General features: G+C 38.1%; 1 pseudogene; it reads right to left on the bottom strand.

The window, feature by feature from the left end:
• LOC121464655 overlaps positions 1–23,152 on the bottom strand; it is a 112,003-nt pseudogene that overhangs the window by 25,496 nt on the left and 63,355 nt on the right.

Here is a 23,152-nt window from a genome sequence, read left to right as displayed (position 1 = left end):
CGTCTCTTCCCCAATTACCAAAAGCCCAGCTGTCTTTTCCAGGTGCCTTCCCTGAGACACAGGGGAAGCTCTTCAACATCTCCTTCTTCCAATCCAGAGATCTCTCTGATTAGTTAGACTCTCATTAATTCTAATTTAATACTTCACCATGTATGGAGGTCAAGACTCATTTTCCAAATATTCTTAAGGAATGGCTCTTCCCCTCCGAAGATATCTAATTAATAAGATGAGAAATGGAAGATACTGAGAAATTAGCTCATGTTGATTTGGAAGGAAGTTCAGTTCCATGAAGTGAATGAGCTCCTCAGGAAAGATCCACAGGGCTGTTACAATGTGTGGGTGTGATAGGGATTGTGTGTGTCCTGTCAGACCAAAGATAAGTCACATGGGTCATGATGAAAATTTCCCCCAAACTTCAGCAGAATACATTCCATCACTCATGACGTTAGCAAAGGTGAGATCACCCAGTGACAGGACAGGCTGGAGACACCTAAGGACAGGGCATCTGCAGGTGAGCCCTCACACACTAAGAACACACTTTCAGAAAGAGTGATGGCTCATTCCTACACTCAAGTTAAAGATGATGGGCTATTTAAAAGCAGGACTCAGAAGCCTTAGCAATACTTGATGGCTCCTGCCCTGCAAGTGACTCTGAGGTATAATGTGAGATCCTCCAGCTTTAGCCAGGGGACTGTACTCTCCGTTATTAGTGACCCACAACCAAAAGAAATCCACTGTGCTGAAGTATAGTGCTTAAACTGAAACCTCATTCATCCCTCTCTACTTCCTTCCCACTTAGAGTCAATGCAGAGGGCCCTAGCACAGCAGCTGCAGGGTTGACCATTACTGGCTCTCTGCCAATCTAACCTTCAGAAATCCTAGACTCCAGGTCTACTCTTCAGGAATGAAGAGAAGCAAGATAAATCCATTACCTCCCAAAAGCTCTATGATCCAGTGTCCCACCATGAAAAACCAAGTTGAAGCCTTCCATCATCAAGTAGTTCCCCACTCCCTATACAGGACTCACTGCGTTTTGTCCAGAACCATTTATGTCTTGATGTGCGACACTGAGGTTGAAGGCCAGCTTCCTTCTGCCTCCCTCTAGTCTCGTGATGCTCTCCCTTCTGTCTCCCAAGAAGCCTGCTCAGTCTTGCCAACATGGCTATGACCAAGACCTGTAGGCAATGAACAGATGCCCCAGCGGCAGTTGGTGCTGCCACCGCACTGGTGACATCACATAGAAGGCCAGGGCTCTCCAGGATACAATAGAATGCCCATGGAGGGGTCTGCTGCAGCCCATGGTACAGCCCTTTCCTCTCTGGCTAATTTCCTCACTCCAAAAATGACCTGAAACCAAGGTGCCATATAAGGAGCCTCTCTGACGTCAGAAAGGAAGCTCTTTGGCACATCCTCCTTTCAAAGCCATAGATCTAGCTCGCCGCTTCATTAGAAACATTATCTGTGTGGAGTTGAAGGCTCACTTTCAAAGCACTGTGCAGGAATGACTCTTCCCTTTCTTAAGGCCCATACTGAGTAAGATGAGAAATAAATGATCCTGAGAAATTAGGCCAGGATGATGGGGATTGGGAGGGATGAGTCCTCTGAAGTGAACAGCATCTGGGGAAGATCCTCAGACTTTTAGAGATTGGTGGGTTCCAAACAAAGAGAAGTCATACAGGTAGTGATAAAAATTTCCCCGAGTGAATCAGCAGAGCTCACTCAAGCTATGAGGTTGTGAGTGAAGATGTGATTTACTCTTAACAGTTCTGGCTGGAGCCACAGGAGCCCCGATGAGTCCTCAGATATATAGAAAAATACCCTCATGGAAAGAATATAATGGTCCAAACCTTGAATCAATAAATGGAAGAAAGAGCAGTGGCAAGTCAGAGATCAGTCTGGGCTAAGTATAGGCACCGTAAGTTGGAAACACACATGCACATTCACACACATACAGAAGAAGAGGCATGGGATAGAACATGATGTAGGGCACACTATGGTGCTTCAATAAGCACCATAAACAGAAACCAAATCCCTTGGTCTGCAGTCACCAGTTATGATCTATGTGCTTGTGAATGGCTGGCCCTGATAGTTTTAGGTACATAGCCCATTAGGAGATCATGAGAAGGGCAGGAATTGGAGAGCTGGTGTTATTGAAGCAAAGAGCTTTGTTATAGCCTAACAACAACTTTCTACTTCTGACAGTCCCTGTAAAGTGGATGCAGTCCATGGTCAGCCTGGAATTCTTTTTCTCCAGATCTCTGGACTTTCTCAACGAAAGCATGTTCCTTGGAACCTAGGGCTGAGGAGGTCTGTTAGGTGATCTGTGCCATTTAAGATGTTGAAGTCCTAATCCTGTAAATGTGATTATCAACCTTTTGTTCTAAATAGGGTCTTGTAGAGACTAATAAGTTGAGAACCTATTGGAATCTAAAGCATTTGCAAAACTGGAATGAAAATGTTTTATGAACATACAGAGTGCTGCTGTGGTAAAGAAGAAGTGAGATACGGGGGGGGGGGGGGGGAGAATATGATCTGCAAATCTATCCAGAATGTTAGTTTCTAGAAAGCATGGTATAAAGGATCACCAGCAAATTCCAGAAACCTTGAAAGAGGCCTGGACCCAGTTGCATCCTTGGTACTTCAGACAGCTTGGCCTTTGCAATAATTAATTGTGAAATATCACACTTCCATGAACACACTTCTCCAGCCCAGGAGATATACTTATCCACCCTAGACAAGAATGCACAAAGCCATTCTTTATGTGCCTGCCTTTCATCTCACCAATCTTGCATACAAAGAGACTTCACTGTCTTCCAAACGTCCTGAGATTCAGTTGACAGGGGACAGCACCTGCTATCCACAAAGCACCATTTGTTGAAGATGCTTTCTTTCTTCCATTGTATACTTTTAGCTCCTTTATCGAAAATGAGGTGTTCATAAGTTTGTGGGTTAACTTCCGGGTCTTCTATACGATTCCATTGGTCGACTTCTCTGTTTTTATGCCAATACCACACTGTTTTCATTACTATAGCTCTGTAATAGAGTTTGAAGTCAGGGATGGCAATGCCTCCAGAAGTTCCTTTATTGTATAAGATTGTTTTGGCTATCCTGGGTTTTTTGTTTTTCCATATAAAGTTGATTATTGTCCTCTCAAGATCTGTGAAGAATTTTAATGGGACCTTGATGGGGATTGCATTGAATCTATAAATTGCCTTTGGTAGAATTGCCATTTTTACTATGTTGATCCTCCCAATCCAAGAGCAAGGGAGATCCTTCCATTTTCTGGTATCCTCTTCAATTTCTTTCTTCAAAGACTTAATGTTCTTGTCAAATAGGTCTTTCACTTCCTTGGTCAGAGTTACCCCAAGATATTTTATGCTATTTGTGTCTATTGTGAATGGTGATGCCCCGCGGAAGGGAGGAGGAGTGAAGAAGGCCCCTGGATGCAAGCTGGGATGGGTCAGGGAGAGAGAGGTCGGAGCAGAGCAGGAGCAGCCCCACCAGAGGGGACCAGCCCTCGCAGAATACCTGGGGTTCAAGAGGGTCGGGGAATGCCGCCGCTCCATTTCCTGTGTCCCGCTGTGGGCCCAGAACACTCTCCCCACTCAGGAGGGTCTTCAGGGACAGGACCAGGCTCCCTGTTCGCCCGTGGACCTCGCCAATAAAAGGCCTAACCCTCTGCAGACCAGGCCCCAAAAAACCTACTTGATTTAATTTTAGTGGGGCGATCTGCTCTCAGTGTGGGCTTCACTGTTTCATGCTTGGACTATCCCGCATCTGCCCCCGGGGCCTGCATGCCGGGTCTCCTCTATGTGTTTTTAATAGATGGAGTAGAAGCTATATTGATCAGAAAGAATTTTAGTACTATGAATTTAACCTAGTTAATCCTTTTATTTTCATGTGGGCTATGATGAGAATTCTGGTACTCAATTCAAACTCTCATAGTGACAGGGAAGCAATCCTTCATTTCCACAAGTATCCCAAGGATTCCTGTACATTAACCTAAGTTTGGTTTAGGTTTTCTATCCTACGAGACAGAAGGATGTTTTATATTCCTCTGTTTGATTGTGTTCAGGACTATTATGCAGTCTGTTCAGTACACTCGAGAAGTAGTTATGGCCAGGAGGAGGTTCTGTTTCTCACCGAGACACTTCTGAGTGGACCCTTTGAGCACGGTGCTGCTGGGAACCTGAAGTTCCTTTAATATTGAAATTCCTCAAGCACTTAGGAAGCGAATGATTATTCAGACATTTGCTTCAAATGACTAGTGCTCTTAATTAAAGCTCACCCTGGATGTAACAATTCTTTAGGGAAGGACTGTTTTCTGTATAGCTTGAAAAAACTGCTTGATCAAAGTAACACCCGGGGAAAAACAAAGTGAAGCTACACTGCCATGTATGTAAGCGAGTTCTTAATGGAAACCACCACTGAATATGAAAAACCACCAAGGAAGATTCCAGGGAGAGTTAAGGAAATGGCATGCTCCTTCTTGACATTGTGCCTCTGACAATCTGTCTGGTGTTCCTGATGTATTTTTCTGTTGTAAATCTATTGGTGATTAGTGTTGGGCATGTCCCTGTGGACAGTCCAGGTTTTAGCATTTAATCAGCTATAGACTTTACACACATCTAAATATAATGTTATTACAACTGTCAATTCAAAATTTCCAAGGTACTTCAGTAGTTAGTTAACCTTCTGAATACTAAAGTCTCAAAGACTTAGTCAAGACTATTCCAGTTGGATCAATTAACTTGTATATTTCAGTCACCAGATACTTGTTAAACAAGGATAACTGAAAAGATGATTAAAAATGATGTACATAGAACAGAGTATACTAAGGTTAATGTTTAAATTAATAATTGCACTAAATGCTGCATTTTAGGATCATACACAAATGCGAATCAGAAATTATACCCAATGCTTTGTCCCCATTTCCTATTTGGCGGTGCTCAGAATATGCTACCTGAAAACATGGTGACTAGACAAGTGTTTTGAGCACAAGAATGGATGTGAGGATGGTCTCTGCTCTTCCCATGAAGCTGATTATACAGCCTAGCAAGGCCACAGTCAATAAGACAAAAAGGCAGCCTACTGAATGAGAAAAGATATTCACCAACCCCACATCAGACAAAGGACTGATTTCCACAATGTATAAAAAACTCAAGACATTAGAAATCAAAATTCCAAATAATACAATTAAAAATGGGATACAGAACTCAACAGAAAAATCTGAACAGAAGAATCTCAAATGGCTGAAAGACACTTAAAGAAATGTTCAGTATTTTAAATCATTAGGGAAATGCCATCAAAACAACTCTCAGATCCCACCTTGCAGCAGGCAGAATGGCGAAGATCATAAACAGTAATGACTGCTTATGCTGTAGAGGATGTGGAGTAAGGGGAACACTCCTCCATTGGTGGTGGGAACGCAAACTTCTACAAACACTCTGGAAATCAGTATGGTTGTTTCTCAGAAATTTGAGAATCAACCTAACTCAGGACAGAGCAATCCCACTGTTGGGCGTATACCCAAAAGATGCCCAATCATACTACAAGGACATTTGTTCAACTATGCTTATAGCAGAATTATTTGTAATAGCCAGATCCTAGAAACAATCTAGATGCCCCTCAACTGAAATATGGATTAAGAAAATGTGGCACACTTACACATTAGAGTACCACTCAGTGGTAAAAAATAATGGCATCTTGAAATTTGCATGCAAATGAATGAAAGCAACCCAGACCCAGAAAGATGAACATGATATGTAGTCACTCATAAGTGGATACTAGCTGTAAAGGAAAGGATATGGAGCCTATAGTCTATGATCTTAGGGAAGCTAAGTATCAAGGAGAATGCTAAGAAATACGTAGATCCACATGGAAAGGGAAAAAGACAAGATTACCTGTCAAAATTTGGAGCATGGTTGTGGGGGAGTAGGGAGGGCAGAAAAGGAAGAGGAAGAGAGGAATGGAGAAGGGGGGAGAGGAGGAGAACTTGAGGGAATGGGATAGTCGAGATGGAGGAAGAACATAGATGAGAGCAAGGAAAAAGATATCTTTATTCAGAGAGCTGTTATACGGCTAGCAAGAAACCTGGCTCTAGAGAAATTCCCAGGAATCCACAAGGATGACCCCAGCTAAGACTTTAAGCTATAGAGGGGATGGGGCCCAAACTAGTCTTGCCCTGTAGTCATATCAATGAATATCTTAAATATCACCATAGAACCTTCATCCAGCAACTGATGGATACAGACACCCACTTCGGAGCACTGGACTGAGCTTCCAAAATCCAATTGAAGACTGGGAGGAATGAGAATATGAGCAAAGAGGACAAGATCATGATGGGGGCACCCACTGAAACAGTTTACATGAGCTAATGGGAGCTGAACAACGCCAGCAGAACAGGGAAGGAACCAGCATAGCTCCAAACTTGTCTCTCTGAATGTGTTTGACAATTGCATGGCTGGGGCAGACTGCAGGGCAACTGGCAGTGGAACCAGGATGTGTCCCTACTGCTTCTACTGTCCTTTTTAGAACCTTTTCTCTTTGGATGGATAGCTTGCTCAGCCTAGATATAATAGGGAGGGCCTTGGACCTTCCCCAAAGCTATGTGCCTTACCTTCTCTCTATGAGTAGTGGATGGGAGGTGTGCTGGGATGGGTAAGTTGGAAAGAATGGGAGGAGAGGTGGGAATAGGAACTGAAATTGGGATGTAAAATGAAAAATGATTGTTTTCTTTTAAAATAAGTAACAGAAAGGAAAAGAAAATATAATTTTAAAAAGTAAGGGCTTTCTGACAATTTCCTGAAGCGGGTCAGAAGCACCACATGTCCCTCCATGGAGGAAGAACACCTTCATATCTGAACACTGATGAAGGCACACACAAAGGAGACACGAGCAAAAAGCCCTCTCTATTTGTATTCCCTTGCTTGACTCTTATTGGTTTAATTTTGTCCACTCTATAATGTTCCACTTTCCATGAACTCTGGTAGAAAATCTCAGATCTTAGCACTGCTGAAGGTTTCCCTTCCTCAGTAAGGCTCTGGAGTTGTGAAAGCTTGTGTTAGGCAAGTCTTCATACTTTTCTCTTTTAAGTTCTGTTATGTTGTGGAGTCCCCAACAGGGACCTCATATGGTTGAAAGGAGAAGGTAGTTTTTCGTCTGCATTCACTGTGTTTCTTCGAAACTTATTTGTCAGCCAAATGATCATGCTTTCCTGTAAGAAAAAGTGCTCTCCTCATCAAAAACCTCTTCTATTAGAGACACCATAAAGCTGGTCATTCTCCCTTCTAAGGGTATCTTGGAGGTGTGTTAATTGGATGCAGTTGTCCCTATAAGCTTATATGGATCTTATATTATTAGTGGTGTGCCCTTGTTGGAGTAAGTGTGTCCTTGTTGGGAGATGTATGACATGGTGTGGAAGAGCTTTGAGGTGTCATATACTCAAGCCTTGCCTAGTGTTTCCGAGCACGTTTTCTTCCCTGTGGGATCAAGATGTAGCTCCTTCTCCATTTGCAGATCCTTCTAAAGAACCATGACTACCTGCATGCCTCCATGCCCTGCAATGATGATAATGGACTATAAACCTCTGAAACTGTAAGCCATGCCCTATTAAAGGTTTTCCTTCATTAGAGTTGCAGTGGTTATGGTGTCTCTTCACAGCAATAAAATCCCTAGTACAGAAGGTATCTAAAATAATTACAGAGTTGACAGGGAATACAGAAACAATGATGAATTCTTCTTAAAATTAAGTAACTAATATCAGGCCACCTGTCCTATAGAGTGAGTTCCAGGATAGGCTCCAAAGCTACACAAAGAAACCTTGTCTCAAAAAACCAAAATAAAATTAAGTAACTGAGTCATACACTTCCCACGTTTCAGTCAGGTGCTAGGGTACTTCAGAGTCAAATACTTATTCACTGAAAGAAAGAATATGAAATGCCACTTAAGATGACCTTTCCCTGAAGATAAGGAAAACATTTGTGGAATTGTGCAATAAGAATTACAGGATTTATATATTTCTTCCTAAGGATAGAGAAAGAAGACAATTAAAAGCACAGGTGAATCAACTTAGCCAGGCCCATTATCTGGGTTTGCAGAAAAAATGCTTCTAGTCCAATGTCAAAATCTCAATTTCACTGACAGTGACTTCCTCGTTCTTTTCTTTTAAAAGATAAAAGTTTACATCAGATTTTAATGCTATTGTGCTGTGACCTTTTACATATACAATTTTACAATTCTGTGAGAATTTCATCCATGTGTACAGAGTACTTTGATCATATTTCCTTCATTCCTCTTAAATTATTCCTGATCTACTCTCTTATTTCCAACATTCCTAACCCCATGCCTTTAGTTTTGTTTTAAATAGCCTACCTAGGACAACCCTGTATGCCCATATGATGGCAAAACCTTCTGAGCATATTATCTTTAGGAAATGGAGCCCAGGTAAGGTGTGGGTTTCTGGGACCCGAGGAAAAACCTGTGCACTGCCCATTGCTCTCTCTTGTGCCATTCTGGCTGGACACTGCTATGGTTGGATTTTTCATTTCCTGTTTCATGAGTTTCCCCCTTATAATAATTAAAAATAAAATTGTTGTATCCTTTAGTTAGCCTTATTATTTTCACATCCATATGCTCATGTGTAAGAGCCATCACTAAGTTTGCTCAAACTACCTGGCATTCACACCCTAAATTAAACTGCCCCTTCCTCCTCCAAAGCCATCAACTACCACCAGTTTCTCAGTAATGCGTGGGGGCCTGTGAGCGCCTTTCTCTTCCATGCTTGAGTGTTGACTGGCTTGACTTAGGAGTTCATGACTACAATAGTCTTGTACTGTCTAGAGGGTACTGTTTTATTTCATGCTCTCTGATATGCTACAAGCATTTCAGTGATAATCAAATTTGACATAAAATTTGAATAAGTGTTAACAAGAAATCTGAAGAAATTGTTAATGTTTGTAATTTGACTGATTATATTCCTACATTCATGAGTTATAATTAAACTAAACAAGGCATAACTGTATCGTGAATGTTGCTTTGTATACTTGAAAAGGTTTGAGATAATTTCTTATATCTACATAATTTCTAAAATGCAAAACCCGAAGATGAATGTAACAAAAGTCCACTAGAAATTGAATGGAGCATACATCCATACTCTTGATATTCCAGATAGCATGGTTGAATTTGGTGCTTGCAAGCTGGTCAGCCAGAAATCTGGGACATACACACAATTTTGTGCTAATCTGAGTTCCTCTATCACAGATTATCGGAGAGATTTACATTAAATATGGTGATTATCCTTAATATTTGAACTGGCATTGTGTAGAGCATTCATTTTGAATGGATACATTGCTCAGCTTACATATACGGGGGAGGGCCTCAATCCTGCCTCAGACTGATATGTCAGACTTTGATGCCTTCACTTCGGAAGCCTTTTACTCTCAGAGCAGTGATTGGAGACTGGGGTGGAAGGAAGGAGGAGAGGCAGGAAGAGGGGAGGGACTGTGATGTGGTATATGTGTGTGAAATGAGAAAAGATTGTTCTAAAAAATTAATTTAATAAAAAATAAAAGGAAAGTAGGTGATGTTCTAGTTGGAAGAAACAGATCTTGGAGGACATAGTGGAAAGTATATATGTTGTCATTTACCACATCCTACCCATCCCTCCTCATGTGTGACCATAGATTATAACCTCTGAAATTGTTATAAAAGAAATATTACCACCCTCTAAAAATATCATATACAGTGTGGGCTTGATTTCTCAAAGAAGGATCCCCATTGTACTATTTCTTTTATTCCCATGATGACATATAATGACAATCATTAAAACATTAACAAATAGAGGCTTTCCTCACATATTGTCAGGGTTCTTCCTGTATTTAATTTTCCTTACTCTGACTTTTCTTGATTAATGTTCTGGAGTGAACCACCTCATCTGAACCTTTCAACAGTGGACACCTCTACATTTCATCTCATCAACTTGCTGTATCTCCTCCTTCCTGATAGGATTATAAGCTAATGATTAATGGAGTGTCTTTGGGCTGGTGAGTTCAATGCTAGAAACCCCTATCTTCGCAATGATATCCCGAAAACACAAGCAAGATCAGTTCAATACATTTTAGGAAAGTCAATAAGCTGGCATCAGATATTGGTAGGGACCACTATAGGTCTTAAATCCTTTGTTTCTTTCTTACTTTTCTCTAAAATATGTCCATAAAAGTTAAGGGTTGTGGATTTAGATCAGTGGTAGAGTGCTTGTGTAGCAAGCCCAAGACCTTGGGTTTGGTCCTCAGTTCTGGAACAAAAATGGCCGACATTTTATTTTCAGAATATCTAGCATGTTACATATTTCTGGACCAGAATCGCTTGCTTCTACATTACAATAAACTTTATCACCATGCTAGAATTCATTCCGTTTTGTCAAACCTTTCTGTATTATCTGCTGTATCCAGGGTTCCTTGCTCCTTACTGGAGTTCTACACAAAACCTAGAGAATTTCTTTAGAGAGCTTTTGAGGGGCCTACAATGCCAGGGCTGCCTGAATGTCCAGTATTTCTTTCACCTAACCTCACATATCAGTCTTAATTAATAGTGAAGCCACTGAGAAACAATTGGATTGGAACTAAATGTGAGGGCTATTTCTGGGATAAATGGCCCAGATTGAAGGAACTACAGATACTGGAAGAAAAATACTAAGTTCTTCACCCATACCTAGTTCTCTGACCTATATGGGAAAAAGGAGTCCATCCTTCCTCTAGTGGAAAATATAAAATATGAAAAGTGTATATACTCTGTCTGTCTGTCCGTCCGTCCGTCCGTCCGTCCGTCCATCTGGGTTTCATTCTCCATATTTTCCTACCCCAAATATTGGTAAACCATATCTTCTCCAATACTTGCTTAAATGTAATATTCTTTAAATTTCTGTCTCTGTGACACTAAAAAATATTGTGGAAAGGGTCTTGGATAAAAAAAAAATGTAAGTCGTTCTTAAAACAAAAGAGAAAGAGCTAACAACTTTACAAACACATTAACTTAATCTGTTTCTTTATATGAAAAATGTAATAAGAATAATGAATTCAATGAATTGGTATATCAGTTTTTGTTGCTTCTATGTTACCAAGTTCACAAAATCTTTTTCTCACTTAATAAATTTTGTCAAGAGGTAAAATCTGTAGAGTTTTCAAAATGGAAATGGAAAGATGTGAACAAAGCCAGAAAACAGACTTATCATAAATCAGAAGGTTTATGGAAGACAAAGAATCAAGATCATATGTGAAACTGCAGTATCCATTAAAATTCTTAGGACAAAATTCAGTACACTTGTATATAACGAGAATAAAATTCTGTTTGGAATAAAGGTGATAGAAGTTGACAGGTGCAACTTTTATACTGAGAAAAGAAAAATGCATGCTAGCTCTTGCTTTTGAACCTTATAATGGCCTGCAAAGACACTATCTTAGTCGGGAAGTATTCTGTCTCTCCACTGCTGAAGTACAAAAGACTTAAAAAAAATCAATGAAACATTCTGGTAAAGCTTGACACATGAGAGTGTAGGCAATGAGAACAGGTGGGATTAATCTGACTGTTATAGAAGTGGGAATGAAGGTCACACACCTACTCAAACCTCATTGACAAAAAGGTACATAATCTAATGCAATGTTCATGAATCATTTATGATGGACTGGCTCAAAGGAAGGACCGGAATGCTTGGTTATCTCAAGCAGAGTTCTCACAAATATCATAGGCTGGAAGCTGAGGAATGATAGGTTTTCCTGAAAAACTATGTATGAGAGAAGCAGTGTTTATGGCCGAGTCACTGAGCATGATGGAGCTGTGCTTACAGAGGAGGTGAACAATAAAGTGTGCTTCACCAGGGACTTCAGGACTGGTGTGCAGCTTTAGTGTCTTTGCAGAGCTCCATGGTAGACTGCACTCTTGTGGAACCAACTACCATTTAAGGAAAGGGTGAAGTATGATGCAACAATTTTCCCTTTTTGATATAATTAGTTTCTGTTAATTTTGAGATTATAATTGCATTTTCCTCTTCCCTTTCATCCTTGCAAACCCTCCCTACACTCTCCCTTGCTCTGTTTCTCATTAATGACCTCTCTTTTCATTCATTGTGGTTACAAGCATATAAATATATGCATGCAGCTGTACAGTCCTAAATGTAAACTAATCATTCTTTATAGCTAGCATGGATGCTTTCCAGACTCACTGTTTGATATGGAATTTACAACAGGTATGTTCTTCCCTAAGTAGGAGTATTTCCTTAAGTCTCACAAAATTCTATGAAAAGAGGAAGGAAGTTCATAAGACTCAGCATTTAAACCATGGCTGGGAAGGCTGGAGCTAAAAGATTAATAAGGATCTTCTGCTCTCAAACTTACATAGGTGGTAAGTAAGGAGAACTGAAGAAATGAGAACCTCTGTCTCAGTCAGTTGGAAAAAAGTCATGCAGACATGTTCATGGTTCTAATTTGGCTGAGGCTCCCATTCTGATGGGAGCCTTTGTGATACTACAGACTTCAGTTATTCCTACTCCTGTAAGCAATCCTGTACCTATATTCATGTATTAATCTCAATAAACTCATTAATTTGAAGGAATATGAATGACACAGTTTTCCCTGGGAGGCAGATAAAGAAAGCAGGGAAATGGGGAACTGATAAATAATACAATGGCCATCTTTGAACTTTCTTTTATTTTCTGTACTGAGACAAAGGCTTAGGAGGCTTTTTCTTTCACCAGCAGGCTGTCTCCTCCAGCTGTCCAGTTTAAGACAAATACTCACAGTCAGTTCTGAACATGGTCACCTGAAGCTGCAGGTGATCACAGTTCTTGTGAGTGATCAGTGGTTTGGTCATGTTCAAAGACAGCATGTCACAGCAGTCCTCCTCACCCTCAGGCACGACATTCAGGACCCATTTCCATGACATCCCCTGTGTCTAGGGGGAATGGTTGCTCTACAGGTCCCATTTAGGAATGAGCATTCAGGGGAACTCCAACATTTTGAAATTATGAGGCTGTGCATTTGCTGCTGTGAACTCAATAAAGAAGAACCTCTCACCAAGGCTGACAGCTAAAGATATCTATCCATAGATATGGAAATATTTACAATTCCTTACTCTTGTCACACAAAGTAACAACAGTAGCATCATCTTAAAGCAATATATGACTCATCCAGCCGTGGTCTTTTGACCATGGACACAGTGCCAGGTACTAATTCCTACTTAGAGTGCAGGCCTCACCAGATCAGTAGGAAGTGAAATACACAATAACTCTCACGTCACCGTTGCACCAGTGACTTTCTCATATTCTGTATGCCCCATTTAAATGACATTTTCTTATGCTGAAATAAAAAGTTTTAATTTCATAATATCCTATTTGTTGAGTTTTGGTCTCATGGACTATTGGACAAGAGTCCTATTCAGAATCCCCTTAGCTGTGCTTAAAAGTTGGAGGATTTTCTCAACTGTGTCCTTTGGAATTTGTAGGGTATCAGGCTTCATTTTGACATCCATGACACATTTGGTGCAGTTTGTGTATGGTAGATGATAAAGAGCAGAGTTTTATTGTCTGCATGCTGAAAACAATTTTCATAATCAGCATATCTGAGACAGTATATCAAATGCCAGCATACATATGAAATACAAATATGTGTGCAAAGTAGCCCAAGAGTCACACACGTGTATTCTGATTACCAAGTGGACCATGTTAAGGTACCCAGGCATGTAGTAATACGAGGTCAAGCTCTGACCACTCAAGCTAAGTTATGGCAACCACTTGCATTACAATACATTTTCAACAGGACTTATAAGCTGGCTCAAGTACTCAAGATTTTGTCTTCATTTTCTTGGGTCCCAGACTCGTTTCTTACAAAGTGAAATAATATTTAGAGTGTTCCATAATTCCAGCTTTGAGTGCCCTTTTAGTGATTACATTTTTTCCAACTCCAAATTTTACAAATGCTGCCAAGGAAGTGGGAAAAAATATGCTATGCTCATTGAAAACTAAGACATCCCAGGTACTGTGGATGCTATAATGATAGATATGACTGAAAATTTACTATACACATACCAGCTGAATCACTCGTAAATATGCGTACATATCATAGTGAGTTCACTATGCTGAATCACATATATGTGTGCATGAGTTTGTGTGAAATTGTTATCATTGCACTTCATGTAATAGATGATTCAGGGAATGAGCTTAGTTAACCACCAATATATCTAAATATATGGATAAAGAAAACATAATATGCATAAATAATGCAAGATAATCAATCAATGAATAAAATTGTAGAAAAAATTACATAAGTCTCAAGTAAATTGTTGCAACTATGTATCATTAAGTCAAAGAAATAGACAACTCTCCAAATTACAAATAGCACACGTCTTCTCTCATAAATGGAATCTAGAAAAAATATAAAAGGAGGATGAAAAATTTTGCAGAACTGTGAGGACAAATGTTTTAGATGGAGTATAACAAGGACACAAGGGGGTGTATACAAACACATTATTTATTTTATATAATTAAAATGTACAGAATAATAAGATTAATTTTGTACTTACGATATGCTACTTCCAACCCTACTATATACCACAATCTCTGTTCTCTTTCAAGTTTATGTTCTTTATTCATGCATTGCTATTTTTATACATAAATTTGTATATACATATGTTCCTAAATACAAGGAGACGAATCCATATGAAGTTACAATTCTATATGTTTTCAGGCATGTCCATTGGTTCCTGTACAATCAGTTTATGTGTTTCTCTCTGGAGAAGGTCACCCCTCCCACTCCCTGCTTTCCTAAATGACTAGAGGTCTTTGTTTGATGTTGTTGCCTTGTAATTTTTCCTTCTCCAGTTTTGCATGCCCATTGATATCTTCCAACTATAACACACTGATTTGAACCACAACTATACAAAGTTTAAAGTAATCAATGTAGTGTGTCATTCTCTGTCCTACCAGCTCATCCATGGAAGTGTTCACACTTACGATACTCCACTATTAGAGAATAGACTATCAGAAAAAAATGCAATAAAAATGGGACAAAATGTAACGGTTTTGTTGCAAAGTCAGAAATTAAAAGACTTGAATTTTAAAGCAAGCTAATATTTATTTAAGAATCACAAAAAAATCACAGAAAAATAATGTTTATATAGAGTATAACCTCATTTCATAACCAACCATATTCCAAGAAATTAAATGTGCATCAAAATCTGAACTAGTGTGAGATTGGCTGTTTTTATCACACATTTTCTTAACATACAGTCAAGAAATGTTATAGTTCAATTTACTCCTACTAGAAATGTTTACCTATTTATAGTAATTATTCTTGAATAGCATGTTTACAATGATATATAAATTCTGTTTACAACAAATATTTGATGACAATAAAGTTCAAATCTGGATACAATGTTTCTAAATTTCTAAGAACCGCATAGCTGTCTAAGTAATGACTAAGATTTGAAAATTAATTGAAGGATGTGAGTCTGTAAAATAACTTGGCTAATGCATGAAGATCTGTACAATGAATTAATGTGAGGTATACTAAGAAATTTCATGAAATGTACCCATTAAATGCATTTTGTGATGCTTTCTAAGACTTGAATTTGTGTGAAAGGACTTGTCACATTCTTTACATTTGTAAGGCTTGCCATCAGTATGGAGTCTGTGATGAGTGTGAAGAGTTGCTTTATGGGTAATGGACTTGCCACATTCTTGACATCTGTACGGTTTCTCACCAGTATGGAGTCTGTGATGAGTGTGAAGATGTGAGACCTGGGTAAAGGACTTGCCACATTCTTGACACCTGTAAGGTTTCTCACCAGTATGAATTCTTTGATGAGATAGAATCGTTGAGACCCACGTAAAGGACTTGCCACATTCTTGACATCTTTAAGGTTTCTCACCAGAATGAATTCTTTGATGGTTATGAAGATTTGAGGCCCTGGCAAAGGACTTGCCACATTCTTGACATCTGTATGGTTTCTCACCAGTATGAATTCTTTGATGGCTATGAAGATTTGAGGCCCTAGCAAAGGACTTGCCACATTCTTGACATCTGTAAGGTTTCTCACCAGTATGAATTCTTTGATGAGATAGAAGAGTTGAGGCATGGGTAAAGGACTTGCCACATTCTTGACACCTGTAAGGTTTCTCACCAGTATGGATTCTGTGATGAATATGAAGATTGGAGAGCTGGGTAAAGGACTTCCCACATTCTTGACATCTATAAGGTTTCTCACCAGTATGGATTCTGTGATGTCTCTGAAAAGCTGAGGCCCAGGTAAAGGACTTACCACATTCTTGACATCTGTAAGGTTCTTCACCAGTATGAATTCTCTGGTCAGATTGAAATTTTGTGTGACAGATAAATGACTTGCCACAATCTTTACATTTGCCTGCCTTCTCTTTGGAATTAATTCTCTTATGCATAGTGGGGCATGCATATCTGTTGAAGCAGTTTCCACATTCTATATAATTGTTTTGTCTCTCTTCATTTTGATGATTTATATCATGCCTCCCTTGTTTCTGGTCATGCTGAAACAAAAAGAAGTTGTGTTACAATCAAAATCATCCTTACAAATATCATGTATGTATGGGCTCTTAGGAAAAACAGACTTCTTCTATGAACTTATATAATGAGAATAGATATACTGTGATTTGATTTTTAGGAATTTGTCCCTTTAAGAAGAGGATTCTGGAAACTCTTCTTCTAAGAGTTCCTAGGATAGGCTTTAATAACATCATTGAATGTGTAACGTTTCTCATGACTGAAAATTCTCTGATATATTTTCATTCTCATTTGATTGAGATAAAATTCTCATGTTTATCTCACAAATAGCTTGTAACAAAATGTAAATTTGGTGAGAAAACTCTAATGAATGTTTAATAGAATACGTGTTATTCAGTTTTTAGGTTTCTAAAATTTCTTTGTAGAAAAAAATGCTTTAAAATTTCTTTGTATTTTTTTACTGAGGAAACTGCTTCTGAAATTGTAAGCAATCTAATGTGAAAGCTTTCCAGATAAGGTAGAAATTACTGACCTTTATTTCTAGTACTGCCCAGGATGGCTGATGAATAGAGATTATTTCAATCATGTCATAATCCTTTCTCTTTTTTTTTCTTCACCAAATATTGAAATCATCTCTAAAAGAAAGGTTTTTAAGTCACTACTTACAGCTATTCCTGATACCAACTTCTGGATACAATCTTGTCTATTCTCTTGTGAAAATAAGTCTTCTGTTTGATGATAATATGAAACTGGATGAAAGACAAATATATAGTTATCTGAATTAGTATAGTTAGGTGAAACCTTTTCAAAAATATAAGTGACACAATTTTATATATATGTAGACATATATGCAAGATGGCATATTATATAAAATAAACTTCAAATCATTTATTCTAATGAAACAATCTTCTTAATGTAAATTGATAGAATATTTTTATAACATATATTAAGTACATTATAAAAATGAAAAGATTGAGTTTATGTTATCTTAGAGGTTCCAATCACAGTTTTAGAATGATAAATGGGATTATGGTGGTTTGAGTGAAATGACCCCATTTAATCAGATATCTGAATACATAGTCTAATGTTGGTGGATATTTATGGGTAGGATAAAGAGGTATCAACTTACTGGATCACCTATGCCTTGAACACTGGCTTTAAGAATTTTAAAGCCTTCTAATAACAACAGTGAGCTATCTACTTCCTGTTGTGATTCTAGATGGGACCTCTCATTGCTGCTCTAGCCCCTGGCCAACTGCTACCTCTGATTCATCGTCATGGATTTTTCTTCTATATATTGCCTTTATCTTGGAATTTTATCACAGCAATACATAAGAAGTAACTAATACAAAGGCTAAAACCCAAGTGCAAAAAATTACACTCATAAAATTGAATTATCTTAATGGATTTAACACATCCGTACAATCCCTTGAAATGAAAAAATTGAGTAATATTAAGAAATTAGACAGATTCACAGAGACTACAATTGGTGAACCTAAAGAAGCTAAATAAGAAGGTGAATCCAAGGAAAAACATATTGTTATCCTCTTGGCTATGGGAAGTAGACAAAATTGCCGGGGAGAAAATTGAGATCGTGTGGGTGGGGTGGGAGGGGGGTAAGGGGAGATAGGGAGAGAAAAGTGAGAAGGGAAGGAGGGGGGATCTTGGGGAAACAGGAGGATTGGGATAAAGGAAGGTTGGACAGGGGAGCACGGAAGCACAATTCTTAGTTAAGAGATCCACCTTAGGGTTGGCAAGAGACTTGACCCTAGAGCGGCTCCCAGGAGCCCATGGTGATGTCCCCATTTAGTCCCATGGGCAGCTCAGGATAGGCAACCTGAAATGACCCTATCCTATAGCAATACTGACGAATATCTTGCATATCACCATAGAACCTTCATCTGGTGATGGATGGAGATAGAGACAGAGACACACACAGGAGCACTGGATTGAGCTCCCAAGGTCCCAATGAGGAGCAGAAGGAGGGAGAAGATGAGCAAGGAAGTCAGGACCAGGAGTGGTGCACCCACCCACTGAGACAATGGGGCTGATCTATTGGGAGCTCACCAAGGCCAGGTGGACTGTGACTGAAAAAGCATGGGATAAAACCGGACTCTCTGAACATGGCGAACAATGAGGACTGACGAGGAGCCAAGGACAATGGCACAGGGTTTTGCCATTTCATGTTCTGGCTTTGTGGGAGCCTAGCCAGTTTGGATGTTCACCTTCCTAGAAATGGACGGAGGGGGGCGGACCTTGGACTTTCCACGGGGCAGGGAACCCTGACTGCTCTTTGGTCTGGAGAGGGAGGGGGAGAGGAGTTTGGGGGAGGGGGAGAATGGTGGGAGGAGGGGGAAGGAAATGGGAGGCTGGGAGGAGGCGGATACTTTTTTTTCCTTTTCTCAATAAAAAAAGAAAAAAAAAGAAATTAGACAGAATATTAATTAATAAGGAAAGAACAAATGATGAACTGGAAAGAGTTACTTCCAGCTGGTCAACAGAGAATCATGTATACCCCAAGGAAGAGATCCATAAAATATCAGACATCAAGGAAATTCACTAGGACTGATCTTTTTCATCTGAGATATATTTTCTCTTTTTCTTATACAGAAAATAGATGTTTTCATAAAATATATTCTGATGATGACTTTTCATCCCTCAAATGCCCTGAGATCATCCCTATCTTTATTTATGTCTGAATTTACCCAATTTCAGTCACTTCTTCGAAAATAAATAGGCATCTAAAGAATAACAATAAAATAATATAATAAGAATCAAAGAAGTCAGATAGGATCAGAGAAGAATGGGAAATAAAGAAAAGCACAGTATTTATAGAGAGAAAGACACACATTTGTACCCGGAAAATTGCATAAAACAAAGCAAAAGAAAACTCCAGAAGGTGTAATGTACATAAAGATTCTGTATGGTCAAAAATAAAAATAAATAAATTCCCAAACTATACATTATGGGTGGAAAAGAATGTACAAAAATTCCATTGAGTTGTGTTGGTGATATCCTTCAAGTGCTGGTTACGGGGAATTCCTGTAAGTGTTACTTTTATCCCCACTGAGAATCACTTGGAGAAAATTTATTTGTTCTTTGGGGACTCAGGGTCTGTTGGAAACAGCCTAGGTAAGATTAGAATTAAATGCTCTTATTTTTCAAGATTCTTTTACAAAATGAATATAATAGATGAGTGGACATAAGTTAGTATCTACAATTTTATTTTTTGATCAATATATCTGTTTTTTAGCCATACCATTATTATACAAAACCTACTTATTATAAATGTAGTATAATTTAAAACTCTGAATGGTATATTATTTATAGTTTTATTTTTCATGGTTGTATAAGCTATTGTGAGGTTTCTGTTTGTTTGTATATATATGAGGCTGAAAACAGTGTTTTGGGGATCTGAGAAGAGTTGTGTTAGAATTTTGATAGGGCTTTTCACTGAATCAGTATATTACTATATCTATTGACCAATCCTTGAGCAAGTGTATTTTTCTATCTTCCAATATATTCTTCAATTCATTTCTTCAATGTCTTAAAGTTTTTATAAAGGTCTTTAACTGTTTTAATTCAAATTACCCAAAACTATTTTTGAGGTTATTGTGAAAGGCCTCATTTCCCTGAATTCTATTTAAGTCTATTCTCATTTTTATATAGGAAGGATACTGCTTTTTGTTAGTCAATTTTGCATTCCTATCCTTGGTGAAAGTGTTTCTCAGCTGGACAAGTTTCTTCATAAATTTCTTACGTAAAATCATAGCCTCTGCATATAATATTCTTTTGATTTGTTTCTTTGCTATTAATCACTTCTAGATCTTCTTTATGTGTGTTCTTGTTCAAGCTAACATTTCAAGTACTGTATTGAATAGATATAGAGAGATTAAGTCCACTTACATTGTTCCCTTTTTTTATGGAGAGGCTTTGAATTCTCTCCATTTAGTTTGATGTTGGCTATACACTTTCTGCAAATTGCATCTTTTAAGTAGAGGTATATTTCTTGTACCCCTACTATCTCCAAGACTTCTGTCAAGAAGGGGTGTTAATATTGTCAAAGGCTTTTCTGCATCTAATAAGATGAACTTCTGGAATTAGACTTTAAGTTTCTACAAGTTTATATTTATTGATTTTGAATTTTTCATCTATCCTTACATGTCTTGACATAAAGCCTATGGTAGATTTTCTTTTTGATATGTGCTTGGATATAGGATGCAAATATTTTATTGAGGACTTTTGTATATATGTTCATAATGAAATTGACATATATTTCACTTACATTTTGGGCGTATATGTGGTTTAGGTATCAAGGTAACTGTCCTCATGAAAAGAATTTCACAGTGTTCTGCAGTTTTTATTTTGTAGAATAATTTGAGAAGTATTCATGTTAATTCAAGAAGTATTATTAAAAGATAGAAGGTACCACCTACTATCATTATTTTGCTTAGTATTAAAATTACTCTTAATGTCCTATTGATATACCCACAGACTTGCATCCCTAAGCCTTTATTCCCAAATTCTGGCAGAATTTGACAATTAAAGGTGACTCACAGGTGGACATGGTCCAAACAACAAGATAATATTTAATTTGAAGAGTATGTTTATAGCACACTTATTCCATGGAATGTTCAGAGCTCATTCAGGACACAGTGATGATACATAACAAGACATGCAGTCATGAATGACTATAAGAAAATAGTGCTTTCTGTACACAACATGACAGTTGCCCATATAAACTCAAGTGATTAGGATAGAATGGATCAGACCTGAGAAACCTCAAGCCAGTTTCAAATCCTTGGGAGACAGAAAGAAAGGACCTGGAGAAGCATGCCTTGGTGAGAAGCTACTATCATCTTAAAGATTCTTGGAGAAAAAGAATAATGTTGATTTTCAGAATGTGAAACTCGGGGTGGTAGAGATGGCTCAGAGGTTAAGAGCACTGACTGCTCTTCCAGAGGTCCTGAGTTCAATTCCCAGCAACCACATAGTGGCTCACAGCCATCTTTAAAGATATTTGGCGCCCTCTGATGGCCTGCAGGGAAACAGAATACTAAGAATACTGTATCCAGAATAAATAAATAAATAATAAATAAATAAATTTAAAAACAAACAGACAAACAAAAGAATGTTAAACTTCTGGTTGTTCAACCATATTGTAGGCCATGTAGGCTCAACACTCTGAATTTTATGAAAGTTTTAGATTGAACTCTGTGATTGAAAAAGAAAGAAGCGGAAAAAAATGAAAAATGTCTGGAGGAAGTGGAACATGGGAAGAGTGGAGAGTTGAATTTGGTCAAATGACACTGCAAAGTATTTTTAAATCACTAATAAAAGTATTAAAAGTAAAATATTGTGGATATATAAATTTGTTTCCCCAAACAAATTCCAATGCAGATATAAAACACAAAGGAAAACAAGTGCTTATACAACATTTTTTAGATATTAACATATAAATTTTGATAGTCAGAGATTAGTAGGTGACATTACATTAGACCAATAATGTGTATGACCCTAAACAAGTCTTAATTTCTAAAGAATATTTTGCAGAAATAAAAAGGTACCTTTTAAGTTCTACAGTATCTGACATAAATAATGAACTCTACAAGGTTCCAAAATGAATACGATTTATATTTCCTGATTTTATGTGAGACTATACAACAGTGAAAACCATGGAATTCTGTCATGAGAGCAGACGAACAGACATGAACAGGTACAGAGCAATACTCCTTCAAACACTGTAAAACATTTAAATGCTAATTTTCATTTCAATATTTCATTTCAAGGACTGGTAGAGTTCAAAGATATGGCAACAAATCATTTTACTTCTACTTTATACCATAATTCAAGTTAATTATTAAAAGTGAATTTTTAGGTTATTTTACTTATAAAGTATTTGGAATAATCATTCAATGTGAATTTTTACATAATTTTAGGTAGAAATATTTGTGCATCTGTTACAGGGAGAGGGAGCCTTTTGTTCCCTCTTCCTGGCTAGCTTACACCCGAAATAATCACACAAAAACTGTATTAATTAAAACACTGCTTGGCCATTAGCTCCAGCCTCCTATTGGCTAACTCTCACATTTAGATTTAACCCATTTTTATTAATCTGTGTTCACCATGAGGTTGTGGTTTACCAGGAAAGATTTAGCATGTCTGACCTGGTGTCTCCATGGCGACTCTCTCACTCTGACTCTGCTTTTCTCCTCCCAGAATTCAGTTCTGTCTGTTCTGCCAACCTAAGTTCTGCCCTATCAGGCCAAGCAGTTTCTTTATTGATTAACCAATGAAAACAACACATAAACAAAAGGATTTCCTACCCTATGCATCCCACTTCAGGGCAGAATTTCTCCATGCCCTAGGTTACCCACATATGCCAATGCTTCATTCTGCCTTACCTTGTTCAATGCCTTCTGTCTCTCCAAAGTTCACGTTCCAGGGCTCTTTGCTTTGTTCAAGAAACCTGATCAGGTCTGGTTTTGACAGTGAAAGACCTGCATATAGAAGAGACCTATCACCATAACTTGGGATAACAATAAAACATATGGATTTCTCATAAACCATCATACTGATTATATAATATGGCCTATAATTTAAAATTCCAAATATGATTTTTTTATTGC

The sequence above is a fragment of the Microtus oregoni genome, unplaced genomic scaffold, assembly GCF_018167655.1.
Source record: "Microtus oregoni isolate MIOR12 unplaced genomic scaffold, Mior012 000029F_ref0000214, whole genome shotgun sequence".
NCBI lineage: Eukaryota > Metazoa > Chordata > Mammalia > Rodentia > Cricetidae > Microtus > Microtus oregoni.
Note: the sequence above shows the minus strand (reverse complement) of the source record. Positions and strands in the feature narration are given on the sequence as shown.